At 39.9% G+C, this 21801-nt stretch overlaps 1 long non-coding RNA gene across 2 annotated transcripts in view; it reads left to right on the top strand.

The window, feature by feature from the left end:
* Positions 1-19268, top strand: part of LOC140478975 (uncharacterized) — a 196685-nt gene extending 177417 nt beyond the window's left edge. For both annotated transcript variants that reach the window (XR_011960913.1, XR_011960912.1), the window contains 4 exons: positions 1757-1852; positions 7638-7745; positions 8014-8192; positions 19175-19268. This is a non-coding gene — a long non-coding RNA (uncharacterized lncRNA). The remainder of the gene's footprint in view (positions 1-1756; positions 1853-7637; positions 7746-8013; positions 8193-19174) is intronic.
* The last annotated feature ends 2533 nt before the right edge of the window (positions 19269-21801 follow it).

Raw genomic sequence — 21801 nt, 5'->3', positions numbered from 1 at the left:
TGACAAGCATAAAAGTGAAAAACAAGCTCTCCCTGATTGAAAATGATTTGGAAGTGATTGAAAAGCTGTCAATGTACCCCTTTTGAGGCCTTCAACTATAACTGCGGATTGAATATGGAGAAATACATTTGTACTCTATGACTTTCTATGTGACCTATGGAGGAATGAAGACTCTATTTGATGTCAGCGGAAGGATTTATGTGGATTTTGAGAGATGCAAGAGAGTGACTCACTGAAAGAGATATCTGAGAGCATTTTATAAAGTTCTGTCTGTAACTTTGTACAACTGAGTTAGTCAGTATGGCTTTGAGTCTTCTCATGAGATGATAGGTGATTTGAGAGAGAATTGGAACTTCTTCCAATCTCAGTGTGAAAATTATGAGGTATCCACAGAGTATAAAAGGAAAAAGCAGATATAAGTTTCGCAACTTTGTCACTGGTACTGGGGAGACAGTGCTACATGCTGCATTGCATACTTACTCTCATTGAGGAATAGATGAGCCAGATTGTATAGGTTTTGAAGGACTTGAAAGATGCATTTTGAACTCTCAATGAATGTTATTTCTGAAGGTATGTGTTTCACATCAGAGTTCAGGAGGAGAGGGACAATATTGAGCAATATATCTCTGCAATAAGAGTTTTGACAAAAGAAAGGTGATCTGATCAGAAGTGTAATTGTCTTAAAGATAAGAAGTCACCTGTCATGAGAATTCATCTGTTGTGAGAAAATAAACTTATTCTTAAGGAATCTACTGACTGTAAAAGTTTTCACATGTCAATTATCATCTAGAAAATATTAATGGGAGAACAAACATGACTTTGCATTGTACTTACAGTCAATGCCTAATAAGAACAATACAATGGAAAGAAGGGAGAAATATGCGTAGAAAGGCCAGGGGATAGATCAAAATGGGAGGAGAAAATATAAGCATTATAGAGAACACCTCACAAAACAAAAAGATATATTTGCAATTTGGAGGAAGCAGCACTGAAACGAGAGGAAACTGAATTGCATTGCGCCCAGATATTTTTCTGAAAAGAAGCATAATGATCCTAAAAAGATGACTCCAGGAGAAATGTCAGATGGTGATTCTGACAAATCATTCTGTAGCACATCCAATCTCAAGGTGATAAAGTTCATGTCTGTTAATATCGATGTGGACTGTGAGATAGACACTAGTACTACTTACAGCGTCATGAGTTTCGCAGGCCTGTGTGAAGTGGCTAAAGATTGGGACCAGAAAATGAATCCATCAAAGATAAAGTTCAAGTTAAATGATGGAATGATATTCCTGCCAAGAGGGCAGCCCAGCACAATGGTGTGAATGAAGATCTGCAGTTGCAGATAATAGACATTAAAATCCATTTGTCTGATCTGAAACAAGTTGAAAGCTTTAACTGATAACCTTAAACATACCAAAAAGGAGTTGAGTGTTTGAAAGACTATTAACTATTGAGTACTGAACACATCTTAAAAAACAGATTGCAAATATGTTTTTGCAAGTCCTAATGTCATCCTGGTGAATATCACTCTGAAGTAGATAAGACTGTGTTACCAATTTAGCATTTTCTGAGACATTACCAGCTGGTAATGTCCTCAGAAAGATTATAAACTATCTCATGCTGTCTGCATTGATGCTCTTCCAGAGTGGTGGAAATAGAAAACTGTATGTGCTACCAGCTGTACCTTCCAAATGGCATGCTTTAATGTAGTTAGAAAAAAACTGCTAAACAAAAACCTCATCTTGTCTTTCAGGATGGAGAAGCTGAAAAAGAAAGGATTAATGAAGAAAGTGGCAATACCCATAGACTGGATAACCAGCATTGTGATGATGAAAGAAAAACTAGAAAGGTGAAGATATGTGTATATCCAAAGGAGAATTCTCAAGTCTAATATAAAAAGCATTATAACAGAATGTGGGATTAGACAAAGTCAGCACAGGTTTATACAAAGAAAGTCACATTTAACTAAATTGTTTGAGAATGTAATTCCTAGTAGAAGGAATATATGAAAACCTGTGGATGCAGTGTATTCTGGATTTCATGAACACTTTTGATAAGGTGCTACATAAGAGACTTGAGGGCATAATTATAGAATACCAGGATTAGTGGTGTTCTACTGACATGGATTGAGAATCAGTTATTGGGTCAGAAACAGAGTAGGAATAAATTGATCTTTTTCCAGGGGGCATGTTGCAACTCGTGGTGTATCCAGGGATCAGTTCCTGGATACCAACTATTCACAACATAATTTAATGACTTGGAAGAGGAAACTGATCGCAATTTCTCCAAGTTTGCTGATGATATAAAACTAGACGAGATTGTGGATGGTGAGGAGGATGTTAGGAAGCTTTCGGATGATCTAAACAAGGTGAGTGTGTGCAAGAGTCTGTATAATGTGCATGGAGGTGAAGTTATGCATTTATGAAAAACAGAAGAGTAGAGCATTATTTAAATGGTGCTTTATAGAAAAATAGGGATATGGGTGTACTTGAACACCAGTCAGTGAAGATAAACATCAGATGTGGCAAGGAATTTGGAAGGGAAATGGCACATTGGGCTGCATTGCAAGAATATTTGAGTTCAGAATAAGGAGTCTTACTTCAGTTGTTCAGGGCTTTGATAAGACTGTGCCGGGAGTATTGTGTGAGGTTTAGGTCTTCCTACCTCAGAGGAAATACTTGCCATAGAGAGAATGCAGCAAAGATTCACTTGGCTGATACCAGGACAGGTGAGGGTTAAGTGTAGGACTGCCATATGAGGAACGATTGGTTCAACTGAGTCTGTCTGCATTAGATTTTATTAGAATGAAAGGTATCTGACTGATGCATGTAGAATTCTAAAGGGGCTAGACAGATTAGATGCGGGGAGGATGTTGCTCTGGTTGCAGCAATTTGTCAAGGCAAGATTGGAAGGATGGTCACTGACAAGTGAAGTTAGATGAAAGTAAAGGTTTTTTTTAAACTTCATTCTGGATGCCATTTGGCAGGTACAGTAGTTGCACATACTGTTTCTATTTCCACCAGTCTGGAAGAATATCAATGCATGATATAGTTTATAATCTTCCTGAGTAGAATAGTTATGGATGATGTGCTATCTGGATGTGGAGATACAATGGAATAGGCCATCTACAAAGTGCCAGAACTCTTGTCAATATTTCAGTGATGAAATAAGTACTGTTATGACCAAGGCTGTTGGAATGTATTTGCTCTAGTCCCATACTTCCTGTGCGACGAAATAAGATGTAAACATCTTTGACAGTTACAAAAATGACCAATTTAGTACCTTATTGGCACCAGACTTTAAACAAACAATATCTATCAAGCAAGTTTATCAATAAACACCATTATGGATTTATATCAAACAAAACTTTGCCAATTATTTGCATCTTCATTGAATATCACGTACAGTCAATAATTTTAGACGTACAAGTATTTATCCTTACAAATATCCCTAACACACACACACACCTCAGAAAGATGGAAAACAGGAACAAATTTTTTTGCAAACGTTGTTTTCTGACGAAAACAAAACATTTTAGGTAGTTGGTTATTCTTGGATGCAAAATATAACGAGTAGCACACTCTCAAGTCTGTTGCTTTGATGTTTAATATGTGTGGTCAATTCATTAATCATGCACTGTTATCCCAGACAGACACAACTTGAGATATTCTTTCAAAGGAACAACCGGTTTCACCCTGAACTGATGTAAAGGGTTTTCTTTTCGGAAATGGGAGAAATCAGCTGCACAGCTGTGCATAGCAAGATTTCCTCCAACTCAGCTTTTTCTTAGCAGTCTTCCCTCCAGTTCAGCCAGAAAAATAAAAACTCTATTCAAATATTAGTCACAGCAGATCTACAGCAAGGCAAGCAGCTATCACAAATCATGACTTCTAGAAAATAAAGTCCAATGCTCACAGCGAACTTCCAATTACCACTTTTAAAGAAACCATTCTAGGTATGCCCATAAAACCTGAAATAAATTCCACAATCATTCAAAACTTAAATCCTCCAAGTAATATTTAAAACATCTTCATAACAATACATTTGCAATCCATATATAAATCTAAGAGGCAAATTAATGCTTCTCTCATTAGAAACATGTGCAACATTATTATAGCCATAGTGTCATTGGTTATCAAATTATAGCTCCATTATATCACAACAACACCATTGCAAATGCAAAACGTTAATGTTGGCGTTCTATAGCATATTCGTTACATCCCCAAGCATGAAACGTAATTAAACATTTTCACCTACATATTGACCCACAGAAAGGGAATAATCAAATCGAAAAAAAGTATTCCAGTTGTTTATATATTTTAATTTTGATGTAACCTCATTGGGCGAAACTTTAAACTTTGCAGAAAGTTGTCCATGTCAGATTGTCTATCCATTTTACACACAAACTGAGTTTTAATAACAATTGAAAAAAGAGTGAAGTGGTGTGTGTAGAAGGTGGCTGATCCAAAGTAGCTTTTAAAATTGTTACCTAATTACAACCCAGTCTCCACTCCCTCCCATCCCCCTTACAAACACCTGCAGAAGTTACTGTCTTCAAAGAGGCAGTTTCCTGTGTCAGTGTGGGCTTCCATCGGAGTCATGGTCCACAAAAGCATTTGCAGGTAGGATGTTGTTCTGATCCCCAACAATCATGTGACTATCCTCTTCAATTGATGAGCTCTTCCACCCTCAGCCTCAATATTTCTGTTTCAATTCAGATGTTTACGTCTCAGGGTCTACTGCAATCATTATGAATGCTGACCTCTGCAATGAGCATCAGAAACCCATCTATAATCTATACTTGGATGTTTGAGATAGTCAGCTAGGAGGCTGCTTTTGGTATAATTACCAAACCAGTCAAATAACTCACAGGCACAGTCTCAGGACATCCACTTTATCCCAATGTTGGAATTTCAATGCCTGCAGGAAAATTCATCCCTCTGTGTTAAACATTTTTGACTGGAGAAAATATAGGCAGATAGACTGTGCCACCAGCTCTTGACAGTGTATTTCAATCAAATTACAGCATTACTGTATTCTTGAAAATGTTCCTTAAATGAACTTTGGCAAGTCTTCCCTTTTTGACCTGTACTTTTAATTTTTTTTTGGAAATGTTTATGTTGGTGGGTAAATCAGCCTTTATTTGCAGATACCTAATAGCCCAGAAGGCAGTAAAGAGTCACTCATATTGTGTGGGTCTGGACCCACATGTAGGCCAGAGCAAGTATGGATAACAGATTCCCTAAAGGACATTAGTGAGCTTTTTTTTTGTGGCAATCAACACTGCTATATGGTCACCATCAGGCTAGCTTCTTAATTCTGGATTTTTAAAAATTGAATTCAAATTTCGAGGTAGGGAAAATTGTTCACTTTCTTAATGCTCTGTTGCCTGTTGGTGATTGGAGTAACTTATTGTTATCCAATCTTCACTGTCCTGGTATTTTCATAGTCATGTACCGATCAACCCTGTTACCATTAAACTGGCCGCCATGTCTTGGAACCTGCACTTCTTTGACTGAAAGGGGGTATCGTCTGTGAAATCCAAGATCATCAATCAATAGACTTGGTGAAGGATGCTAAAGTCTGCATATGGCCTTCCAAATGGTGACATCAATATCCAAGCAGAAAAAATGAATGTGAAGAAGTTAGTAAATTACTTAATCATCATTACCAGATATCACAAGGCATACCAATGTTACTGTCATGTAAGTTTACAACCAACTAAGGAAGACTTGGCAAGGAGAACTGTGAATTTTACCAGCAATTACAACACATGCCAGATGAGGTAAACAGCTACGTTATTAAGAAACTGATGACTGATCTCAGCTAAGCTGATGGCTACTAGTGAGTACTGAACAGATTGTGCCCCCATTGGTAAGCTGGTGTGCTGACCACAAATGGCAAGCATCTGCAGGCCTCCTACAATAGCTGTAAGCCCAGCATTGGGAATACCTTCTTCAAGCACATGGGCATTCATTCAAATGCATGAAAGTTCCTGGATGGTAACATGCTGAACAAGATTGACTATATGTGCATCAGCAATAGGTCAAGGACATCCCTTCAAGGTGCCTGAACTTGTTCAGGTGTTATCATCCACCTTGTATGTTGCAAGGATTTGAAGAAGACAACAACAAAGAAGAACTGAAAAGTGTCCAGATGACCCTCTTCAACAGATTTGACATAATTATGAGATCAGACAACTTTGAAGAACACTGAGAGAGCTTCAAAAGAAGGATTAATGAGAGTTTAGAAAGCACTGTGGGGCAGAGGTAAGAAATCAATTGATGGTCCTGGATTTTGCAGGTGATATTGCCACTTGGCCAAAGAACAATGGATTACTGACCCCATGTGGAAGCGGATTGATGAAAAAAAGCTAGCAAACAGCAAGCAAGACCAGAAAAAGAATATTAAGCAAAGACTAGAAGGCGACAAAAAGTACAGAAGATTGGATAAAGCTATGAAATAGAGCTGCACAAGAGGCAATGGAGAAAGGATGGAATTAAAAGGCGGGAAGACAGAAGAAACAACAAAACCAAACAACTCCAAGACATTATACAGGATTTTACAGAAACTGCCTAGCCAAGAACCACCATTACTATACCAATGACTATTAGGTTAACAGTTCTAATTTTGAATTGCAATTTGTTGTGCAGATTGTTGCTTTAAACAGATTAATAATTGCAATTAAGTACTTCAGCATTATTCTGCATAATTAACATTCACAAGGTATATTGCTTCTGGAACTGTTTTTTTTAATGAACTGGTTAACTTTTCTGTCTCAATACAACTAATCAGTCCTCATTTTATAAACAGATGTGCCTAAGGTGGTAATATTATAAATAAAAATGTCAAAATACTTCAGATATTAGAACAGTTAAATGATCCATGCCTCACTTCAAATGGGTGGAAGCTTCTGATATGACTGCTAGTAAAATCCAGTAGTCACTCATTAAATGAATTTAACAGTGTCGAAGTATTAATATGCAATAGGCTGTCTATTATTCACAGAAAAAATAAAATTGTGGGCTAAATTTGTTTTAAAGTATGCATGTCTCCTCTATTTATCAGAGAATGTCAATGCTGGAAGTCATAAAAGATATCTCAACCTTGCTTTATTCACTTATTAACGGGAAGATACATGGAGCTTGGAGATATAAACTATAAAATAAATAGAACAGCAAAAGTATAATTCATTTTAAATTTCATCTCACTCAGGAAATGATTTTGTTTTCCTGCTTTTTAAAACATAAAAACTCAGCTCTAAATCATTGTAAATTTGTCATAATTCACTGGCTAACAGAAAACCTATTGAGTTCACTCAGAAAACCTCGGACCATTATCACTGCAGCACATTATAAGTTATGCTTGCGTCAGAAATGGAAGGATTAATTAAAGAGGCTGTAAGTGTGAAATGCCTCTGATTAATAAAAACCTCATGAATAAGAGAAGAATTGCAATTTTCTTAGCTGTGCTCAAGTAGCATACGAATGGGGAGCCTGTAATTAAATTGAGTCAGCTGGAGGCTGCGTTACTTGTGGCTATTTGCATTAAACAGCAGAAAGCCATTGCAGCCTCTTAAACAGGATGCCAACAGTACTTTGATTTTAAATTTATTCTTTTTTACCCTCTCTAAGGTGAGCAACGCAAGTGTGTTAGATGTTTGTGGAAAAGAATATCCCATGAAACCATTAAAGAGCAGAAGAATGAGAACATAAGACAAATTCAAAATGAAACTCTTCAAAGTTGGTATAGTATTCATCAGCATTCAGTGGCTTGCATCTTTTTCTTTCTCTATTCCTATGTTGGTAAATGATTAATTCAACTTGTATTATCGTGTCTAATGCTATTGCTTTTGCTCTGACAGACAATTGAATTTCAGTTGCTTTTGTTTCATAAGATTACATATTCATTACAAAACGTAATTAAAAATATAATTGACTCAAATTTTCTCAAGCTAGTGATTGGCAGCATGTAGTTTTAAGTAGACATCTGTACTCTCTATTCATCGAGAAATATAGGTATGGTAGGCTTTTCTGGAAAATTATTCCAGCCATGGCACAGGACACTTACGATTGAATCAAGAGCATCATTCACGACCCTGCCAACAGCTTACCCGAATGACCCACCATGATGAATGATAAAAAGCGAAGAAAAGGCCCATTATTCAGAATGAGGCTTGACTTCAGGAGGTAAGTGAACAATAATTTCTGAAACCAACTTCCAGAATTTAATTTCTGTTAAAGAGTGTTGTAAAATGCTGCATTAAGTTATTCACAGTAACCTGCAGATAATCTTTTCCACAGAAGTGGAGGTGTTGGACTGGTGGGCAAAGTTATAAATCACACAACACCAGGTTATAGTCCAACCGGTTTATTTGGAAACACTAGCTACCTGATGAAGGAGCAACGCTCAGAAAGCTAGTGCTTCCAAATAAACCTGTTGGACTATAACCTGGAGTTCTGTGATTTTTAACCTTTTCCATTGAGATATTGCAGGTTAAGTTGAAAATAAATTTCAGAATTTTCTGAATGAATAGCTGCCTGCGCTCTTGGACAATATGAATTGTCAATTGGGTGCAATGAGGTCTGAGGGTTCCCCAAGAGCTGAAGCACATTATATAAAGAGAGCAATGAACTGTGTTGGTCCTTGTCCAAGAGGCAACCATTACACAACTTACAATGATCTGACTAGGACAGTAAGGTAACCTCTGGTTTTAATTCAGACTCAAATTCCAGTAAAAAATACTTATCAAAAGTACTAGCTATCTGTGTATCTCCCATTTATGTTTCTATTTTTTTTTTCAGAATCCTGATGTAGGAACCATTGCAACAGATGCAGTATGACAAAACATGCAGGCATCACCACAATGGATCACTGCGGAAACTATGCTCACTTTTAATATCACTAGTTGCCATATTCCAGTAAATAAAATGCTTAAAGGTCCCAAAACCTCTTTGACAACTACTGAGATAAAGAAGCAAGATAAATGAGACAGACAATAAGGTGGCAGGTAGATGCATAAGGGGATAAGTTGGCCAGAGGTGAGAGGGTAGGGCAGCAGATAAATGAAGTGGGGGATGTTGCCAAGCAGACAAGGCAGTAAGATGGTAAGTTAGTGGATGAAGGAGATAGGTTGGAGTTAGGTGAAGAAGTACAAGTGCCAAGTAAATGGTTGAGAGGGTGGTGATCAGGTGTCTGATGGGGTAAAATGGACTTCAGGCGTTCATAGGAGAGGGGTGTTTTGATACTTTTATGTGTTTCTGAAATGGAGTTTTCAAGATTTGTTTGGTCTCGGACTATCTGGAGTCTGGATGTTCTGAGCCATGGTCTTTTCAGAATGGATAGATGACATATTTCAAGGCTTCGTGTTTTCGTTGAAGAAATCATTCCATTGCCCAAAAGGAACCACATTAGTTTGATAAATGTACTTTTTGTACAACAGCCTTCCACAGACAAATTTGGTGCATGGCACATGCTGTTAGTGATGCAGAATAACGTCATCAGTCACAGTATGACTGGATAAGCTTTGTTCCCCAGAAGTCATCAAGCTTCCTTTCTCTCCTTCTTTATCCTTGAAATTAAGGATAATAATTGGGTGAAAGAGAAAGCTCTTCAACCACGATTCTGTGTGAGGTCAGAGGTCCACCTTCAGTTGAATTAGATTTAGAGAAATATTGACCTTTGCCAAAAAAAAGCTTTAAGTAAATGTGGTTGAACTAAAGTATACATGCAAAATATATTAATATAGCTTCATCCAATCTGAACATGAGCTCTGCAGTTTTTTTATGTTCAATATGTTACTGCTACATAATTGAACTCAAGCTGAGAAATATTTTACAGTTGACAGTATTTCTAAAGTTGTCACTTGAATATATTTGTATTAATTAAAGAAAGCCAGCACATATTTGCAAAAAGAAATTGCCTTTAATTAGCTTAATGGAGCTTTTTGATGAGATAATAGAAAGGGTTGATGAGAGTAATTCTGTTGATGTGGTTTACATGGATTTTCAAGAGGTCTTTGATAAAGTAGGACAGTGTCAGAATGGATATGAAGATAGCTGAGTGATAGGAAAGAGAAAGATGGTGAACAGTTGTATTTTAGACTGGAGTGGGATACATATGAGGCTCCTTAGGAGCTGATATAATTACTTTCCTTGATCTATATTAATGTCCTAGAATTGGGTTTGCTGAGTACAATTTCTATATTTGCAGATGACGCAAAACATGGAAGTGATGTGAACTGCAGGGAGAAAAGTGGTAGATTTCAAGAGGAAATAGCCAGCCTGGTGGAACAGACGAACAAATAGCAGATTACATGTATTGAAGAAAAAAAAGTATGATATTACATAACGGAAGGAAAAACAAAAAGAAACAACATAAAATAAAGGATACAATTGTAGAATTGTTATGGGGGGCAGACCGACTCAGGTGTGCACAAGCACAAATTGTAGAAGATCTGAGGGCAGCATCCCAGAGAGAGCAGCGAGTGAGGTGTACTGAATCCTATACTTTACAAACAGAAGTGTAGAGTGTCAAATCAATGATAAACATTTTTGAAATGCTAACTCACCCTCAGCTGGAGATTTGGGACACATAAATAGTGGGTGGCTAGCCCACTGCCTTCTAACTCATAAGACCATAAGACATAGGAGCGGAAGTAAGGCCATTCGGCCCATCGAGTCCACTCCACCATTCAATCATGGCTGATGGGCATTTCAACTCCACTTACCCGCATTCTCCCCGTAGCCCTTAGTTCCTTGTGACATCAAGAATTTATCAATTTCTGCCTTGAAGACATTTAGCGTTCCAGCCTCCACTGCACTCTGCGGCAATGAATTCCACAGGCCCACCACTCTCTGGCTGAAGAAATGTCTCCGCGTTTCTGTTCTGAATTTACCCCCTCTAATTCTAAGGCTGTGTCCACGGGTCCTAGTCTCCTCGCCTAACGGAAACAATTTCCTAGTGTCCACCCTCTCCAAGCCATGTATTATCTTGTAAGTTTCTATTAGATCTCCCCTTAATCTTCTAAACTCCAATGAATACAGTCCCAGGATCCTCAGCCGTTCCTCATATGTTAGACCTACCATTCCAGGGATCATCCGTGTGAATCTCCACTGGACACGCTCCGGTGCCAGTATGTCCTTCCTGAGGTGTGGGGACCAAAACTGGACGCAGTACTCCAAATGGGGCCTAACCAGAGCTTTATAAAGTCTCAGTAGCACAACGGTGTTTTTATATTCCAACCCTCTTGAGATAATTGACAACATTGCATTTGCTTTCTTAATCACGGACTCAACCTGCATGTTTACCTTTAGAGAATCCTCAACTAGCACTCCCAGATCCCTTTGTACTTTGGCTTTACGAATTTTCTCACTGTTTAGAAATTAGTCCATGCTTGTATTCTTTTTTCCAAGTATTTATCCCAATAATGTAGTATGTAATATGGTGCTGCTGCCATTTTGAAAAAGATCATAATGGGCAATTAACAAGTCAGTTGATCTGGTTATGAGATTGTGCATGCCATAATGTGGCGGCTGTGAGCAGGCAGGCAAGAGTGAGAGACATTTTTAAACAAATTCGTTGAAAAGACAGAAATGAAAGCCTGGCACCTCATTGAGGGATATACTCTGCATGTGCAAAGCAACCTCCCCAATATGCTGTCTTTTGCTTTATATCTCACCACTTTGCATCCAAAACCCTGTACCCACCAATACTGTGTCCCTTCTTAGGACTCGTGAGCTGTCGTGTCCAAAATTCTGAACTAATTCTCACTGTTCTCTTCATCCTTGGCACGACCTACAATCCAGCAGCTTCACTATTGAGTTCTGGGGTGATGGACTTTTAGAGCTGCCGGTAGTATGATTGCCTGTTAGCTCTCAAGGCTAGAACTCGCTCACTGAAGGGCAAAATACTGTTTTCTACTGGTTTAGGGTGTTGACGGTGTTACCACTATGGGGCAGCATGTTTTTAAGACTGCTAGTTTTCAAATGATGTTTTAATTGGAAGTTTGAGTTAGGGTTGATCTGACAATACTTCCCACCCCTCATGCCCTTAAAATTCAACCCATTATGTCCAATACTGAACACCACATTTTAGGAAGAATGAGAAAGCATTGGGTAGGGCACCAGAAAGCTTTATGAATATGTTTATAAGGAGTAAGGATTTAAATTGCAAAAGGTGAAATCTTTTTCTCCCAAAGATAGCAAGGAAAATAGTAGACGTGATGTCTAAATTGGAAAAAGAAAATCAGATTCTTTCTGCTGAGATAAATTACAGAATTAAGTCCTCCATTTTCAGGAGTGAGTCAAACTTATCACCATCAGGTGTTGAGAGCCCATATGCACGCATTTGCAACTCATTAATTGCACATTCTGCTGGAGGTAACTTCACCTTCTCAATTAACTTCTGCTCAAACAAGATACTCAACATTGCAGATAATCCATCATACAAAGCAAGTGTAAATTCAATGACTTTGTCTTCAGCCTGAACTCTGGCAAAGTTTCCTGACTTAGAACATAGAACATAGAAGAATACAGCGCAGTACAGGCCCTTCGGCCCTCGATGTTGCGCCGATCAAAGCCCACCTAACCTACACTAACCCACTATCCTCCATATACCTATCCAATGCCCGCTTAAATACCCATAAAGAGGGAGAGTCCACTACTGCTACTGGCAGGGCATTCCATGAACTGACGACTCGCTGAGTGAAGAACCTACCCCTAACATCAGTCCTATATCTACCCCCCCTTAATTTAAAGCTATGCCCCCTTGTAATAGCTGACTCCATACGTGGAAAAAGGTTCTCACTGTCAACCCTATCTAACCCCCTAATCATCTTGTACACCTCTATCAAATCACCCCTAAACCTTCTTTTCTCCAATGAAAACAACCCCAAGAGCCTCAGCCTTTCCTCATAGGATCTTCCTACCATACCAGGCAACATCCTGGTAAACTTCCTCTGCACCCGTTCCAGTGCCTCCACATCCTTCCTATAGTATGGCGACCAAAACTGCACACAATATTCCAGATGCGGTCACACCAGAGTCTTAAACAACTGCAGCATGACCTCAGGACTCCGGAACTCAATTCCTCTACCAATAAAAGCCAGTACGCCATATGCCTTCTTCACTGCACTATTTACCTGGGTGGCAACTTTCAGAGATCTGTGTACATGGACACCAAGATCCCTCTGCTCTTCCACACTACCAAGTAGTCTACCATTAGCCCAGTAATCCATCTTTTTATTACTCTTACCAAAGTGAATCACTTCACACTTAGCTACATTGAACTCCATTTGCCACCTTTCTGCCCAGCTCTGCAGCTTCTCTATATCCCGCTGTAACCTGCCATATCCTTCCTCACTGTCTACAACTCCTCCGACTTTCGTATCATCCGCAAACTTGCTCACCCAACCTTCTAACCCTTCCTCCAGGTCATTTATAAAAATGACAAACAGCAATGGTCCCAAAACAGATCCTTGCGGAACACCGCTAGTGACGGCACTCCAAGATGAACCTTTGCCATCAACTACTACCCTCTGTCTTCTTCCAGAGAGCCAATTCCTAATCCAAACCTCCAACTCACCCTCAATGCCATATCTCTGTATTTTCTGCAGTAGCCTACCATGGGGGACCTTATCAAACGCCTTACTAAAATCCATATATACCACATCTACCGCTTTCCCCTCATCTACCTCCTTAGTCACCTTCTCAAATAATTCAATAAGGTTTGTGAGGCACGACCTGCCCTTCACAAAACCATGCTGACTATCCTTGATCACATCATTCTTATCCAGATGTGCATAAATCCTATCCCTTACAATTCTCTCTAAGACTTTGCCCACAACAGAAGTGAGACTCACTGGCCTATAGTTACTAGGATTATCCCTACTCCCCTTCTTGAACAAGGGAACCACATTTGCTAGCCTCCAGTCCTCTGGCACTACTCCTGTCGACAAAGAGGACACAAAAATCAAGGCCAATGGCTCTGCAATCTCCTCCCTTGCTTCCCAGAGAATCCTAGGATAAATGCCATCAGGCCCAGGGGACTTATCTATTTTCACCCTTGCCAGAATTTCCAACACCTCTTCTCTACATATCTCAAAGCCATCCATTCTACTTATTCGTGCCTCAGTATTCATATCGACAACAATGTCCTGTTCCTGAGTGAATGCTGACGAAAAGTATTCATTCAGCGCCTCCCCAATCTCTTCAGCCTCCACACGCAACTTCCCATTACTATCCTTGATTGGACCTATTCCCTCCCTAGTCATTCTTTTATTCCTAACATACCTATAGAAAGCCTTAGGGTTTTCCCTAATCCTACCAACTAAGGACCTTTCATGTCCCCTCCTTGCTGCTCTTAGCTCTCTCTTCAGGTCCTTCCGGGCTACCTTATAACTCTCATTCGCCCCTATTGAACCTTCACGCCTCATCTTTACAAAGGCCGCCCTCTTCCATTTAACAAGGGATTCCAACTCCTTATTAAACCACGGCTCCCTCACACGACCCTTTCCTCCCTGCCTGATAGGTACGTACTTATCAAGGACGCTCAATAGTTGCTCCTTGAACAAGTTCCACATATCAATTACGCTCTTGCCTTGGAATCTACTTTTCCAATCCACACATCCTAAGTCATGCCTCACCGCATCATAATTTCCCTGCCCCCAGCTATAACTCTTGCCCTGTAGTACACACTTATCCCTCTCCATCACTAGAGTAAAAATCACCGAATTGTGGTCACTGTCCCCAAAGTGCTCACCTACCTCTAGTTCTAATACCTGGCCTGGTTCGTTACCCAGAACCAAATCCAGTATGGCCTCACCTCTTGTTGGCTTATCTACATATTGTGTCAGGAAACTCTCCTGCACACATTGCACAAACACTGACCCATCTAACGAACTTGAGCTATAGCTTTCCCAATCAATATCAGGAAAGTTAAAGTCTTATTAATGTTTTTTCTCTTCACTTTTGCTTTAAGCTTTATAACTGCAGTAGGTCCATGCAAGGGGACAAAAAACAGGGTCTAACAGAAAATCCAATTGGTAAACAGCAATGCACAGCTTGTGACAGAAGTGATGTTGGTTTTGCTTCCAGCAAGCATTTTAGTTGACATAGCAATGCTTACATTATCACTCATAACATGAAATTTGACATGGCTTTTGCCATATTGAAGGTTCCAAAAAGCATTTGCCAGTTACTATTATATTTATTACAATTAAATAAACATTAGATTACAACAGAACAACATTAGTGTTGTATCACACTTTAAGTGACTTGAGTTGAAATGAAGTACGAGATCGTTATTCCCTTAGTCATAAAGCCATAGAGATGTACAGCATGGAAACAGACCCTTCGATCCAACCCGTCCATGCCGACTAGATATCCCAACCCAATTTAGTCCTACCTGCCAGTACCTGGCCCATATCCCTCCAAACCCTTCCTATTCATATACCCATCCTGATGCCTCATAAATGTTGCAATTGTATCAGCCTCCACCACTTCCTCTGCAGCTCATTCCATACACGTACCACCCTCGGTGTGAAAAAGTTGCCCCTTAGGTCTCTTTTATATCTTTCCACTCTCAACGTAAAACTATGCCCTCTAGTTCTGGACTCCCCGACCCCAGGGAAAAGACAGTGCCTATTTACCCTATCCATGCCCCTTATAATTTTGTAAACCTCTATAAGGTCACTCCCTCAGCCTCTGACACTCCAGGGAAAACAGCCCTAGCCTATTCAGCCTCTCCCTATAGCTCAAATCCTCCAACCCTGGCAACATCCTTGTAAATCTTTTCTGAACCCTTTCAAGTTTCACAGCAGCTTTCCATTAGGAAGGAGACCAGAATTGCATGCAATATTCCAACAGTGGCTCAAAAAATGTCCTGTACAGCCACAGCATGACCTCCCAACTCCTGTACTCAGTACTCTGACCAATAAAGGAAAGCATACCAAACACCTTCTTCACTATCCTATCTACCTGCGACTCCACTTCCAAGGTGCTATGAATCTGCACTCCAAGGTCTCTTTGTTCAGCAACACTCCCTAGGACCTCACCATTAAGTGTATAAGTCCTGCTAAGATTTGCTCTCCCAAAATGCGGCACCTCGCATTTATCTGAATTAAACTCTATCTGCCACTTCTCAGCCCATTGGCCCATCTGGTCAAGATCCTGTTGTAATCTGAGGTAACCTTCTTCGCTGTCCACTTCACCTCCAATTTTGGTGTCATGTGCAAACTTACTAACTGTACCTCTTGTGCTCACATCCAAATCATTTATGTAAATGACAAAAAGTAGAGGACCCAGCATCGATCCTATGGCACTCCACTGGTCACAGGTCTCCAGTCTGAAAAACAACCCTCCATCACCACTGTCTGTCTTCTACCTTTGAGCCAGCTCTGTATCCAAATGGCTAGTTCTCCCTGTATTCCATGCGATCTAACCTTGCTAATCAGCCTCCCATGGGGAACCTTGTGGAATGTCTTACTGAAGTCCATATAGATCACATCTACCACTCTGCCCTGATCAATTCTCTTTGTTACTTCCTCAAAAAACTCAATCAACTTTGTAGGACATGATTTTCCACGCACAAAGCCATGTTGGCTATCCTAATCAGTCCTTGCCTTTCCAAAACATGTACATCCTGTCCCTCAGGATTCCCTTCAACAACTTGCCCACCACCGACATCATGCTCACTGGTCTATAGTTTCCTGGCTTGTCCTTACCACCCTTCGTAAATAGTGGCACCACTTCAGTCAACCTCCAGTCTTCCCGCACCTCACCTGTGACTATCGATGATACAAATATCTCAGCAAGAGGCCCAGCACTCACTTCTCTAACTTCCCACAGAGTTCTCAGGTACACCTGATCAGGTCCTGGGGATTTATCCACCTTTACCCATTTCAAGACATCCAGCACTTCCTCCTCTGTAATGTGGACATTTTGCAAGATGTCACCATCTGTTTCCCTACATTCTATAACTTCCATATCCTTTTCCACAGTAAATACTGATGCAAAACACTAGTTTAGTATCTCCCCCATTTTCTGCAGCTCCACACAAAGGTCATCTTGCTGATCTTTGAGAGGCCCCATTCTCTCCCTAGTTACCCTTTTGTCCTTAATATATTTGTAAATCCCTTTGGATTCTCCTTAATTCTATTTGCCAAAGGTATTTCATGTCCCCTTTTTGCCCTCCTTATTCCCTCTTAAGTATACTCCTACTGCCTTTATACTCTTCTAAGGATTCACTCGATCTATCCTGTCTATACTTTACATATGCTTCCTTCTTTTTCTTAACCAAACCCTCAATTTCTTTAGTCATTCAGCATTCCCTGTACCTACCAGCCTTTCCTTTCACCCTAACTGGAATATACTTTCTCTGGATTCTCATTATCTCATTTCTGAAGGCTTCCCATTTTCCAGCTATCCCTTTACCTGCGAACATCTGCCCCCAATCAGCTTTTGAAAGCTCTTTCCTAATCCTGTCAAAATTGGCCTTTCTCCAAATTAGAACTTCAGCTTTTAGATCTGGTCTATCCTTTTCCTTCATTATTTTAAATCTAATAGAATTATGATCACATGCTACAATAAACTATATACTGACCAAATGACTATGAGACATAATATATTATCCCAATTTTTTTTATAGATAAAGAAAACCTAGACATATATACATAGTTGTACATAGACATGTGTTATCAATTCCATAATTATACAAACTAGTAAAAGCAGAGTTTCCAAGATTAACAATTCAAACATCAAATTATTGCTTTGCAGTTTTGACCACTTATCCTAGTCTAGTTACTTTATACCTGTCAGGAGAGATACAAGTCCTCTTTTGATAGCAACACACAATCATTATCCCCTAGTGTATGATTGATGAGCTTTACAATGGTCAGGCCTAGCTTCTTTTCCTTTGCAATGTAGTACTATGATCAGTGATGACTTCATATGATCTGGGCTAGTTGCATACTTTTGAAACATTTGCTAGTACCTGAATATTTGAAATTCTAACTTGCACTTTCTGTTCTTTGCACAGTTTTGGTTGTTCTCTCCCATTAATTTTTTGTCTGTCTCTTTCATTTTGCTTTGTCTTTGAAGAAGGAAGTCCTGTGTCTCAGTTGGTTAGACAATTGGTTCTAGCATAAGTTATGTTGTAGATGGTAGCCTCTTTCCATTGATGTTGCACAAAAATACAACATTGCAATGTTAAAAACAACATGTTTTGTTGCTCAACACTTAATTATTAATAACATATAACTGTCATGCATTATTTTACACTGTTTGAGGTTGGACATTGGATTGATGATGTAATATGTGCCAGTCCCCACTGAGTACAGAACTCTTGAAACAGTTTGCTAGCGTACAATCGACAGACAATATCTGATCCAATATGCCAAATAATCCTCAAATAGTGCTCATCTTGTCAGTGACAGTTGTGTTCATTGTGTTGCTCAGATGGTGAAAAATGAGAACTTTGGAGAATTAATTCACAACAAAAATATAATCTTCCCCACACTGCTATTTTCATCCATGAAATGGATAGAACATAGTGTGAATGAAGAAGTTTCCCCTCTGCTGCGTTTGCTATGTTTGGCATGCATCACAAGCATTCTTGAGTTGTTGAATATTCTGATTTGTCCCTGGTCAGTGCACAGATTCATAAACTTGTAACTTTGTGCATTCAATAGCCACATTCCTAGTGTGACACATGCATGACATCTTTATATAATGGTTGTGATATTTCACTTAGACTTAGAATCCCTACAGTATGGAAACAGGCCCTTCGGCCGAACAATTCCACACTGAATTTCTGAAAAGTATCCCATCCAGACCCATTTCCCTACCCTATTACTCTACATTTCCCCCTGACTAACGCAGCCAACCTACACATCCCTGGGCACTATGGGAAATTTAGCATGGCCAATTCACCTAATCTGCACATCTTTGGATTGTGGGAGGAAGACGGAGCACCTGGAGGAAACCCACACAAGCACAGAGGGAATGTGCAAACTCCACACAGACAGTAGCCCGAGGCTGGAATCGAACCTGGGTTCCTGGCGCTGTGAGGCAGCAGTGCTAACCATTTAGCCATCACGCTGCCCATATTAAGGTTTGTTCTTGAAAATGACTTGTCATGATAAGTAATGACTAAATTAAACAAATCTTTACAGATACGTCTGTTATGAAGATATGGGTGTACTGTACCTTTAAGAGAGTAAGAAGCTAGCAGAACTCCTGGACACAGCACCAAGTGTTCTCAATAAGGTAACAATATAACACTTGGTCAAACAACTCGATTAGTTGGTTATCTGGACAGAAAAACAGATTTGAATTAGTTTAAATTATAACCCCCAACAAAAATAAATTTCAATCAAGTTTGAATTGAGTATATTGACAATCTTAAAAGCCAATGACACAATTCAATGCTTTGGGAGTATAAGACCAGGGAAAATTGGACAGTTGAGAGGAGAACTGCCAAGCCAGAATGTAGAGACTGCCCAAAAAAATAGCTCTCTTAAAGATACCTTTATCGATCAGTAACCTGTGAAGCAGAATCTCCCAAGAAGAACAAAAGAAGACAAGAACACAGAGAAGAACAGAAAGCTACCTGGTTTTGAGATAAGAAATTCTGTTTTGTAAATCTAGATTGGGGGGTTTATCGGACTAGTTTTGTGGAGGAGAAAGTTAAAGATTGGTTAGAGGAAGGAGTTGTAAATAGTTGTGAGTTAATTATTCTATTATACTTAAAGAAGTAAAGTTGCTAATTTTTACTTTAATTAGTTCTGGGCCTATCGAATTTTCACAGATTACTGCACGGAATAAATCTTTTCTGTGTTGCTGGGTTAAATTGAGCAGGAGGGTTTACCCTATGTTGTAACACTTCTTTAGTATGAACAGATCATCACTAGGTAATGATTTTGTCACACTCTTCTGGTTTGTCATTTTTGGCAGTTTCTTATTATCTAGAGCCTGTATAAGTAGTTCCAAAGTGTAAATCAACCTAAAACATCCTCACCTTTGCAGCCCAGAACATCAATATATTGATTGAGAGACATATCTTGGTCTTGGTGTGGGCTAAGTAACCCGTTTGATGTGTCAGATGCAATCATTCTGATCCCTGGCTTTCAGTTTAAAGTCATAGAGGAGAAAGTGAGGACTGCAGATGCTGGAGATCAGAGCTGAAAATGTGTTGCTGGAAAAGCGCAGCAGGTCAGGCAGCATCCAAGGAGCAGGAGAATCGACGTTTCGGGCATAAGCCCTTCTTCAGGAATGAGAAAAGTGTGTCCAGCAGGCTAAGATAAAAGGTAGGGAGGAGGGACTTGGGGGAGGGGTGTTGGGAATGCGATAGGTGGAGGGAGGTCAAGGTGAGGATGATAGGCTGGAGTGGGGTGGGGGCGGAGAGGTCAGGAAGAAGATTGGCAGGACCGCCTTCCTAACCTGCAATCTTCTTCCTGAAGATACAAATCTTCAATGATACAAATCTACTGATACAAATCTACTTTCTAAACCTGTCACCCAATTCCTAAGCATCTGTATCTCTCTGCTCCCCACCTATTCATGCATCTGTCCATGCAAGACACATCTTAAACAAATCTACCGTGTCTGCCTCTACCATCTCTGTTGGCAACGTGTTCCAATGAAAATAAACCTAACCTCTTCAATTTCTCTTCATAGCTAGCACCTTCCATCCCAGGCAGCCTCCTCGTAAACCTTCTCTGCACCCTCTCCAAAGCGTCCACATCCTTTTGGTAATGTGGTGACCAGAACTGTACGCAATATTCTAAATGTGGCCGAACCAATGTCTTGTACAATTTTAACATGACTTGCCAGCTCTTATACTCAATACCCCGTCCAATGAATGCAAGCAAGCTATATGCCTTGTTGACCACTCTATCCACCTGTGCAGCAACCTTCAGGGTACAATGGACATGCACTCCCAGATTTCTCTGCCCATCAACTTTTCCCAAGGCTCTTCCATTTATTGTAGAGTTTGCTCTAGAATTAGTCTTGCCTAAATGTATCACCTCACATTTGTCTGGATTGAAATCCATCTGCCACTTTTCTGCCCAACTCTCCAGTCTATTTATATCCTCCTGTATTCTTTGACAGTCCCTTATGCTTTCTGCTACTCCACCAATCTTTGTGTTATCTGCAGACTTGCTGATCATACCAACAGTGCCCTCTTCCAGATCATTTATGTATATTACAAACAACAGTGGCGCCAACACGGACCTCTGTCTCCATTGGTCACCTTTCTCCATTTCGAGATACTCCCTTCAACTACTACTCTCTGTCTCCTGTTGCTCAACTTGTTTTTTATCCACCTAGCTAGAACATCCTGCACACCAAGTGACTTCACTTGCTCCATTAGTCTACCATGGGGAACCTTATCATACGCCTTACTAAAGTCCGTGTATATGACATCAGCGGCCCTTCCTTCATCTATCAACTTGGTCACTTCCTTGAAGAACTCTGTTATGTTGGTAAGGCACAATCTCCCCCGCATAAAACCATATTGCCTATCACTGATAAGCCCATTCTTTTCAAAATATAAATAGATCCTATCCCTTAGTATTCTCTCCAGCAACTTTCCCACCACCGACGTCAGGATCACTGGCTTGTAGTTACCCGGAATATCTGTACTACCTTTCCTGTGCAGGAGGACAACATGAGCAACCATCCAGTCCACTGGCACCTTACCTGTATTTAAGGATGCCACAAAGTCCCACCTGCCAGCAGCCGGCCCATATTCCTCCAAATCTTTCCTATTCATATACACATCCAGATGCCTCTTAAA

The sequence above is a fragment of the Chiloscyllium punctatum genome, chromosome 6, assembly GCF_047496795.1.
Source record: "Chiloscyllium punctatum isolate Juve2018m chromosome 6, sChiPun1.3, whole genome shotgun sequence".
Classification (NCBI taxonomy): Eukaryota; Metazoa; Chordata; class Chondrichthyes; order Orectolobiformes; family Hemiscylliidae; genus Chiloscyllium; species Chiloscyllium punctatum.
Note: the sequence above shows the minus strand (reverse complement) of the source record. Positions and strands in the feature narration are given on the sequence as shown.